General features: G+C 37.6%; 1 long non-coding RNA gene across 4 annotated transcripts in view; it reads right to left on the reverse strand.

The window, feature by feature from the left end:
- Positions 1–10,697, reverse strand: part of LOC129634122 (uncharacterized) — a 51,285-nt gene that overhangs the window by 40,323 nt on the left and 265 nt on the right. The window contains exons 2-3 of one of the 4 annotated variants that reach the window (XR_008705430.1): positions 9,885–10,219; positions 7,802–7,933 (exon numbers count right to left, since the gene is read on the reverse strand). This is a non-coding gene — a long non-coding RNA (uncharacterized LOC129634122). Of the gene's footprint in view, positions 1–7,801; positions 7,934–8,277; positions 8,522–9,356; positions 9,380–9,408; positions 9,861–9,884; positions 10,220–10,697 lie in introns of those variants that run through there. The other 3 variants (XR_008705432.1, XR_008705431.1, XR_008705429.1) reach the window with 3 other exon arrangements.

The raw sequence follows: 10,697 nt of genomic DNA on the forward strand, positions 1-10,697 counted from the left end.
TCTCCTGGTCTGCTTCCTAATTTGTAAAATGAGGAAATTTTTAGGTACTAAAATTTAGGTAGTAGGTATTCTCTAATGCATCAGTTCCATTACTCTGTGTTCCAGACAGGGCTCCAGAGTCTTAAAGAGCTACTGTTCCTAGAAAAAGTTACTTCTCAAAGGCGAGGTGAAAGAAAGCACAGTATTTCTCACACGTTTTAATCCCATATTTTCTGAGTACATTTAAAGTCTAAATCTTATTTAATGTCTGAGGCAACATGTTTTCATGTCTGAGGAGATCGTGTCCATCTTCTTCATCCCCATCACGAGGGAAGCAAACGTGGAAACACCAAAACAAATTTTTAAATTAAAAAAAAAAAAAAAACTTTACTACCAAAACGACTGAAAAAAAGAAGCCAATGAAAAAAAACATAAGCAAATGCCAAACAGCAAAATTTCAGTCTGTCAAATATAGTTAATGTGTGATTAACACTCCACAGTTGAATTATTTAAACTCAGTAACTAGCAGGCCCAAGCAAACAAACATCATCCAGTACAGAAATCATCATCCCAAATATGCCACAATCCAAAACAAATCTCTGAACAAAGGGAAAAACTTGTTGCTTCAAAAGAACAAACAGCAACAGATCAGAAATTTCTTTAGCCTTTGTAGGAATAAGTTAGGCTAACAAAGGTCCCTTTAAACAGGGCTTCACTGGTGGCTCAGGAGTCAAGAATGTGCCTGCAATGCAGGAGCTACAAGGAGACACAGGTTCAGTCCCTGGGTCAGGAAGATCCCCTGGAGAAGGGCATGGCAACCCACTCCAGTATTCTTGCCTAGAGAATCCCATGGACAGAGGAGCCTGGTGGGCTACAGTCCATGGGGTCACAAAGAGTCAGACGCGACTGAAGCGATTTAGCACGCATGAAATCTTAAGCAACTTCTGCCAAGGGATTCAAATTTCCTAGAATAATCTAAAGTAGCCCTTCCCAATCCATTCCCGAGCCCTAATAACCTAAGGCATCCATTGTATTCAAAGAACTGACTTCTCTCCTTTGCATCTAGACAGGAACTTCCTGTGTACCATCCATGAGAGAACTGAGAAAATAGTCAAATCATATTTTAAAACTCCAATTCAGAAAGGCTGACTTAACAGACTTAATACTCAGCACTCTTTGCACTTCATCTCTTTACAGTCGTTTGCGGTTCTTACAAGCCACAGAAATATGCCACACTAACTTTCATGCACTGGAGAAGGAAATGGCAACCCACTCCAGTGTTCTTGCCTGGAGAATCCCAGGGACGGGGGAGCCTGGTTGGCTGTCGTCTATGGGGTCGCACAGAGTCGGACACGACTGAAGCAACCTAGCAGCAGCAGCAGCAACATAAATTGAGTAGGCATGTGCTTCTATCAATTTATTAAAGACTTATTGATCTCCTTTAAACTTAATATTACATATAGCTTTATTTGTCATGTAGTTTTTGCTGGGTTTTTGTTTGTTCACAACTTATTCAAAACTTCCATAGTGCCTGAGATAATGACAGCACCAATCAAAAAAAAAACAAGGAGTTGTATCCTTTAAGTATTTAGAAACTGCTTTCAGGTACTGTGAGATATATCAAATTAGTAATTAGAGTAGTATCACTGAGAATTGAGTTTTTTAATTGAAATATAGTTGATTTACAGTATTATATTAGTTTCAGGTATTCAGCATAGTGATTCAGTATGTTTACAGATAACACTCCATTAAAAGTTATTACAAGTAAAGGCTATAATTCCCTGTGCTATACAATATATCCTTATTGTTTATCTATTTATACATAGTAGTTTTGATAGTTAAAATAAAAAAACACAATAGAAAGAATGGATAGCAGACTAATACAGAAGAACACTTAAGTGATCTAGAAGATAGAATAATGAAAACCACTCAATCACAACAGCAAATTTATTTTAAATGAGCAATCTAGGAGATCTCTGGAATAACACTAGGCATTTCAATATTCACATTATAGAGGTTCCAGAAGGAGAAGGAAGAAAGGGATTTAAATTATATCTTAAAAAATTATGACTGAAAATCCCCTTCATGGATTACACCTTGTTGTGATGAAGGGGCTTGCTAACTCAATGAAGCCCAAACAGACCCACACCCAGACATATCATAATTAAAATGGCATAAATTGATAGAGAGAGATTTCTAAAGGCAGCAGGAGAAAAACAGCGAGTCTTATATAAGGGAATCCCCATAAGGGTAATAATTGATTTCTCGGGAGAACTGAGATTTTTAAGTATATTTGAAAAAAGGAGGTAAAAATTAACAAGTAAACACCCTATAGTTCTGAGTTGGAATTGGAAGTACCCACGTGAACCCATGATGTAGTTTATAGAAAAAAAAGTTATCTCTTTGTCCACTAAAAAAGGCCAAAGAAACAAAGACCAACTCAGTATCAATGGGCATGTTTAGCACCTACATTACAGTCTCTAAATACCATTTCCCATTAAAATGAATCAGAGTTCCTTGGTGAACTAGCCAATTCTATATGTTGGGCAGGAAATTTTCATGATGAGCCAGGAAGCTGTTATCAAAGACTACTAGAATCAATGTCAAAAGGACTCAGGAGTAAACCAGAAAAGGCATCACAGATCACAAATGGGCCAATTTGAATGAACTAGGACAACTACACAAAGACTGAAATACATCAAATATGCTAAAATTCATGAGTTCTTACTAACACTTTAAAAAAGGCAAGAATAAACAAACGGTCACTTTTGGAAAGTGAATGAAAACCAACTTTTGTTGTTGTTGTTTTTAATTTATTACGGTGAAATACACATAACATAAAATGTACCACTTAAACATTTTAAAATGTACAGTTCAGTGGCATTAAGTACATTCACACTGTTGAACAACCATCGGCATCATCCATCTCTAGAACTTTCTCACCTTCCCAAATTGAAACTCTGTGCCCATTAAACACTAACTCCCCATTCCTTCTTCCCCTCAGTCTCTGTCAATCCATTATTTTGAACTGGAAAATAAAGGTTAAAAATGAAGCATTTATCCTGCTTTTCCCATAAGATCTGCATCTCAGGGTTAAAAAAAAAAAGAAAAAGAGAGATTACTTTTTTTAGAAGTACTCCAGATAATAAATAAAGAAGAAATGTTAAAATGAAGTGTCACTGGGACTCTCCTGGTGGTCCAATATTTGGGAATCCACTTGCCAATGCAGGGGATACAGGTTTAATCCCTGGTCAGGGAAGACCTTACATGCTGCAGAGCAACTAAAGCCATGCATTGCAGCTACTCAGCCTATGCTCCCCAGCAAGAGAAGCCACTGCAATGAGAAGCCCACACACCACAACGAAGAATAACTCTGCTTGCTGCAACTAGAGAAAGCCCACGTGCAGCAATGAAGACTCAGTGCAGCCAAAAATAATAAAAAAATAATTTAAAAATAAAGTTCGTTAAAAAAAGTATCATTTTGAAAGCTCCAATAAATTAATAAATTAAGACAATGGCTACCTAATGGCTGATGACATCACAAAAGAAAACATTTTACTTCTGACACTTTCAAGTACAAACTGTGGGACTTTCCTCATGGTCTAGTGGCTAAGACTCCACGCTTCCAATGCAGGGGGCCTGAGTTCAATCCCTGGTCAACGAACTAGATCCCACATGCTGTAACTAAGCGTTCACACGCCATTGCCACAACTAAAACATTCCTCATGCAGCAACTAAGACCCACTGTAGCCAAATGAACAAATGAAAACAAATAAATATATTTAAAAATAAAGTACAAAATGCCTGTCCTGGAGAATCTAAATGATACTCTTGCCCATTTGACCACTGTTTATTAAATATAATCACTGAAGTCCTAAGAGATTTTGCTATTTTTTAAAGAGTTCTATGGGTAGATAAGTTTGGCAATCATTGATTTATATAAACTTAATCTGATTCCCTTGGTGTAAAGTACAAACGGAAACTGCCATGTATAAGTATCACACAAACATGTATCACAACGAGAACAACAAAATGACCTGCCTGGATCAAGACTACAGCTAATTCCTAAATGTATAAGAAATGAAGGGACAGCAGAACATGTTTAATGACACCATGGAGATACAATCAGCAAAATACAAACCATGAGGAAAGCTAGGGGAAATGATCTGATTTTTCAATAAAAAGCAAACAGATAAAGAAAGAAAATTTTAAAAGAAAAATAGAAAACCTAAGTATCAGAAAAGGCTCAATATCAAATAATTATAATGTATAAATCTTATTTGACTTTCATTCAGCAAATGATCCACTTAAATATAAAACTTGTAAGAAAACTGAAGTAATATAACCTTAAGTGGTTATGATATTAAGGAATTAATTATTTTTAGGTATGATTAAATACTAATGTTATATTTTAAAAGTCCTTAGAGAAATATCTTTAGAGATTCAAGATTCAGATGTCTTCGATTTTTTTCAAAATAATCAGGGGTAAGGACATAGAAGAAACACAAAAGGGTCATAAATTGATCATTGTTAAAACTGGGCAATAGAAAAAAGGATTCACTGTAATGTTCTATCCACTTTTTTCATATGTTTGGAAGTTTTTGTAACAATTTTTTTTTTAAGGAAGAAAACTAAAACCTCAAATGCAATTCTTGGGTCTAGTGCATAATTCAAATTAGCTTTAGTCAACTAATAGCTTTTATTACAATTAAGAAACTATCGATCTTCAATAACTCAACCTAAAAACAATTGCAATTCATGCTTTTCTTCTGCTATCCATGAAAATGATTTTCAGGACCAATTAAATTTCAAATAACTGTGACTTTTCAGGGTGATATAAAGCTTGGTAAATCTTACTGCTATATTTGTCACACTTGGCATAGTACTCCTATTAAAGGTGTTCTTAGAGTGCAATGTTGCTTAAACAATTTAAATAATTTCAATTTTAAAATTTCTAAAGATATTGGACAAATCCTCACTCAAGCTTTCTTCTTTCAAAGGTTGAAAGTGAAAAAAGTGTTAGTCGCTCAGTTGTGTCCAACTCTTTGTGACCCCATGGACTATAGCCCACCAGGCTTTTCTGTCCATGGGATTCTCTAGGCAAGAATACTGGAGTGGGTTGCCATGCCCTCCTCCAGGGGATTTTCCAGACTCAGATATCCAATCTGTATCTCAATGTCTCCTATATTGGCAGGCAAGTTCTTTACTACTAACACCACTTGGTAAGCCCTTAATAAGATGTAACATGAATGTGTTAGTTGCTAAGTTGTGTCCAGCTCTGTGATGCCATGGAGTGTAGCCTGCCAGGCTCCTCTGTCCATGGAATTCTCTAGGCAAGAGTACTGGGGCGGGTTGCCATTTCCTTCTCCATGGGATCTTCCCAACCTGGGAATCGAACCCCAGTCTCCTGCATTGCAGGCAGATGCTTTACCTTAACAACCAAATGAAAATGTTTCTGCCTTCTTTAAAATTTTTGTTCAAGACAACATTCTTTACATTTCCTGGAGCTCTTTATGCTGCTGCTGCTGCTGCTAAGTTGCATCGTGTCCGACTCTGTGCGACCCCATAGACGGCAGCCCACCAGGCTCCTCCATCCCTGGGATTCTCCAGGCAAGAATACTGGAGTGGGTTGCCATTTCCTTCTCCAAGGGAGCTCTTTATACATGTTCCAAATCAAAAGTTTTTTTATAACTCACTTCCAGAGAAAGTTTTTCTTTTAAGGTGGTATAAATCTTTTTAATCATTCAGTAAATAGTATAATGAATTTCCTGCCTTTTTGTTGTTGTTGTTCTAGCCTTCCAGGAAACTCAAAGATAAATTTAATTACTACTCTATTTTTTAAGAGTCCCCTGCTTCCATTTTCCATAATTTATAAATGTTTATATGGAGGCCTGGCGTGCTGCAATTCATGGGGTCGCAAAGAGTTGGATACAACTGAGTGACTGAACTGAACTGATTATAAAAATGTACCCTTCAGAATTAGTAAAAACATGTCATTGATGCACACATTTCCAAAACAGGCCTACATCTTATAGTTTTCCCAGAAGCATATTCTTTTTATTTAAAATTACACTGATATATCTTATTGGAGCTTAGATTTGACAAAATGTGAAAATGTCTTCAACAACAATAAATGTAATAGGAAAATACTAGTGTAGAAGAACATTAAAACTGGGAAAACTAGGTATGGAGTTAAGCCTTATTAAATATTTCAACTTATCTACCATATTTCAAAGAGCTATTTCTCATGTCTTACCTTTTAAAAATGAATATGTGTTGAAGGAATTGGTCTTTGCTATACATAATTATTTGAAAACATTTTATATTCAGCTTATACTCTTTGTTCCAACAGAAAATGTTATGCAAGCTTCACATTTCAACCTTAATATAAAATTTCTGAAAGAGATCCTAATTATTCAACAAAGCGTATTGGATCAATGACTTCAAATAACGACTACTGTCACTATCATTTGACTACCATACCATTGATCAACCATGTCTCCTGGGGAGGAGGAGAATAAACAGTCCCACAATATGTACATTATAAAAATCATTTCTAGAGTGGACCTCCAGAGCAAAGTTTGGGATCAGCACTCATGCCCATCTACCTTACAAGCTAATTGAATCTCATCAGGCTTTTTCTTCATAAAAATGTATTTTAGAAATTATTATTTGAGCTGAATGTTAATAATACGAGCAGAACCTTTTGTGTTGTATTTGAAATGCATAATAATATTTTCAAATTATCTTGTTATGCTAACCTATGAATATTGTGTTTCTCTTGAGGATGTACTAATTTTATAGCAGATTTCAAGGGCCATACATTCCTGGAAGATATTACCAGGCATTTCCCCCTGATGGATTTATTTCTTCTTTTTCCATATTCTTAGAGCCCTTGTCATTTCCCTCACTTTCTAGCATTTATTCAAACCTTTCCACGTGGCTTTACCTGGCTATTGTGAGGGAAAAGACTATATAATCTGGTGGTTAAGGACAAGGGTTTTAGAAACCCAGATGGGTCCTGCTTTCTACCTGTGTGACTTGGTACATGGCTTCTAATAAACCTGGGCATTAGTATTTTCATTTATGAAATTAGGATGATACCCACCTTGCAGGCATGTTACAAAGATTCTATGGTAATATGTATGAAGAGATTGATACAGTGTCAGGATGACTATTATTTCAGCATTTTGGTTACACTTTTGCTGAGAACCAAATATGCAACTTTCTGGCCCAAACTGTGTAGTGAGAAAGAAGGATAAGCCATCAGCAGAAAATTCCCAGGACTGGAAGTTATGGACCATCTTCTACCCTGGTGACTGAGCATCTAGTCAGGGCTACAAAGCATCATGCAAGTAGTTGGGGACATAGAGGAGCACAGGGAATGGTCACTGCCTTTAAGGAGCTTACAGCCTTTTAGACATGAAATGCCACAAATAAAAAACAAAGCAGTATAGAAATAAAAAGGGGAGAAGAGACAAGTTTCCCTTGCAGGAAAATTTCCAATAATTGACGTAGCTACTCTGCCCTCAGGAGGATGGTAACTCCTTACTACTTAAGGATGCACATCCTCCCAAAGAGGACAATACGGAAAGGGAGAACAAAAGGGTAGCTTTACCATAGAGAAACCTGACAAACACTGCCTCAGCCAGATGACCAAGGTCAACATCAACAGTGATAGTCACATTGATACTATGTAACCTTGATATGATGTGATATATTACGTTACCTCTGTGGTCCTCCTTTCTGAAACACATAACCCCAATCTAATGGTGAGAAACACATCAGACAAATCCCAATTGAGGAACACTGTACAAAATACCTGACCAGTACTTTTCAAAGATGTCGAGGTCATCGAGGTCATCAAAATAAAGAACACTGAGAAGGTGTCACAGCGCAGAGGAGTCTAAGAAGACAAGCTGACTAAATGCACGGTGGAATCCTGGATAGGATCCTGGAAGACAAAAAGGACATTAGATAAAAACTAAGGAAATCTGTATCAAACAGCGATTTCAATTAACGTTAATGCATTAGCACTGGTTCACGAATTGTGACAGCTGTACCATACTCATGTTAGATGTCAATAACAGGAGAGACTGAGTGTGTGGCATATAGGAACTCGACTATCTTATCAATTTTTCTATAAACTTAAAGCTGTTCAAAAAGCCTAAATGTATAGGGTGTTGGTCAGGACTGAATGATATCCCTTTTAAAAATGAAAACAAAATACCAACAAGAACATAAAAACTTCAGGGTAAGAGTAGATTCATACTTAGCTAAAAACAAAACAGAGCAGACCTATAAGCTAGAGGTTATCTATGTAGACAATGAGCCAAATCCACTCAGAGATCCATCTGATGCTCATCTTCAAAAACTCTCTTAGGGCTATCAGCAGCATCCTAAAGCCTGAAGATGTCACCTAGGATATCCATTTCAGAGGCAGCCCACTCCCTTCTCAATGCCAACCCATTCTGTGATCAGACAGCATATGCAGGAAAAACTGCTTTTGAAAATGAGTTTTCAAACTTTCTGCTAAGGGTTGTTTTCAAACAACCATCAGGCCAGAAGATGCTTTCATGTTTTATTAGGGGAACACAGTAGGCACATTTAAGGTGGAATTGTAATGAGATCCAACCAGTCCATCCTAAAGGAGATCAGTCCTGAATATTCATTGGAAGGACTGATGCTGAAGCTGAAACTCCAATACTTTGGCCATCTGATGCAAAGAGCTGACTCATTGGAAAAGACCCTGATACTGGGTAAGATGGAAGGTGGGAGGAGAAGGGGACGACAGAGGATGAGATGGTTAGATGGCATCACTGACTCAATGAACATCAGTTTGAGTAAACTGCGGGTTGGATGGCATCACTGACTCAATGAACATCAGTTTGAGTAAACTGTGGGAGTTGGTGATGGACAGGGAGGCCTGGCGTGCTGCAGTCCTTGGGGTCGCAGAGTCAGACATGACTGAGCAACTGAACTCAACTGTAATGAAAAGATATTCAAAGAAGAATGAAAAATTAGAACTAGTAACTTAACCTCTAACACTGACCTAAGTATTATGCCCTCTGAGTAGTACATTAGAATCACCTGGAGAACTTTAAAAACTCATCGGGCCCTGGCCCTGGCTCAAATCAATGAGAATCTCTGGAGTGGGGCCCAGGCTTTAGTACTTTTTAAAGCTCCCCAGGTGATTGCATTGTGCAGCCCAGTTAGGAATCCTCTGCTCTACAGGGAGTTAGTCTAAACTTTGAATATCAAATACTCTTAAAAAGCTGGATTAAACCAGGCATCCTGGGAGTACAAAACCTTGAGATATTACTCAGTTGAATATAAAACTATAATTTTAACACTTTGTCTTTTTAAGTCAAACGTACACAGATTTGACTTTCCCTCTTCTTCAGATGTTTCCACAGCAGAAACAATTACCTCTTAAGTTCAGATCTTTTTTTCCCCTCAGTATACTTAAGGTAAGCATGAGGTACAAACTAACTGAGAATAAGAAATTTCATCCCCATTCCCCCACCCTCCGTGGCTGGCCTTTCAAAATAGAAAAATAAAGACTTCTCTTAAATGTTTCAAAACAAAATAATTAAGATGTATCTTTGGGTAAATAACCCATGAAACCCAATGAGGTATTTCCTTTATTTTGTAGTAGTCACAGACTCAGGATCAGTCACGAAAATAGTTGCATAGTTCTGACTCTGCCAAATGGCTCAGTGACATTACATCAGAGGAGGGCTGCGCCCTGTGGGAGTTCTGAATAGCATGCACCTATCAGCCACGTGCGTACTGCCTACTGAACTGTGGAGTGGTAGCCTTTTTCCAAGATGTGAACTCTTCCTAAATAGATAAAACAGCATCATAACAATTTGCCCAGCCTAATTGGAGGAGGTTATCCAAACCTGACTGAGGATGCTCAACAAACAAGATAAAGACAGCTTTAATTGTCCTGAAGGCTTAAAATTCCTCCCAAGGAAAGTATCAGTGGCAGTGGCTAGACAGCTGGGTTTCTAAGAAAAGCGTAGCTCTTTCTACCATGAGAGGGATTAAATCTTTAAGGCAGCCTCTTTTTCTCCAAAAGGCATTTAGATAGTAAAGGGGAATGAAATGAACTCTCCCTCACCCCTCACCTGGTTCAATACTGACTCACTTTAGATGGAAAGGACAGCTGTAAAACCACTACAGCTCTTGGCTTTCAGGTGGTTGGTGGTATGTTTGTTTCCGAGGTGTCAGAATACTATTCAGCAATAAAAAGGAAAGGAAATAGGCATACATGCTATACATGAATGAAACTCAAAAACATTCTGCTTAGTAAAAGGAGCCACATATTGTATCATTCCATTTATATGAAACACCAATAAAAGACAATCTTTAGAGACAGGAAGTAGGTTGGTGTTGCCTAGGGCTGAGGGTGGGAGAGAGGATTGGTGGCCAACAGTCTGAAGGGGCCCTTTTGGGGGTGCTGGGAGTGGTCGTATAACTCTGTATGTAAACTTATTAAAAATGGTGGGAATTACTGAAAAGGGATGGATTTTATGATACAAAAATTACTGGTTATTCTTTAAACCTAAATAAAGTCCTATTCTTTGGATTAAAAAAAAAAAAAAAAAACTTAAACGAAACCGTGCCACCTCTCCTGGATCTGGGAGTGGGTTCCCCAGGGGTCATGCAAGTCATCTGTCCGTCACTTATACTCCCCGTGAATTCTACTTTCT

Source organism: Bubalus kerabau, chromosome 19 (genome assembly GCF_029407905.1).
Source record: "Bubalus kerabau isolate K-KA32 ecotype Philippines breed swamp buffalo chromosome 19, PCC_UOA_SB_1v2, whole genome shotgun sequence".
Lineage (NCBI taxonomy): Eukaryota > Metazoa > Chordata > Mammalia > Artiodactyla > Bovidae > Bubalus > Bubalus kerabau.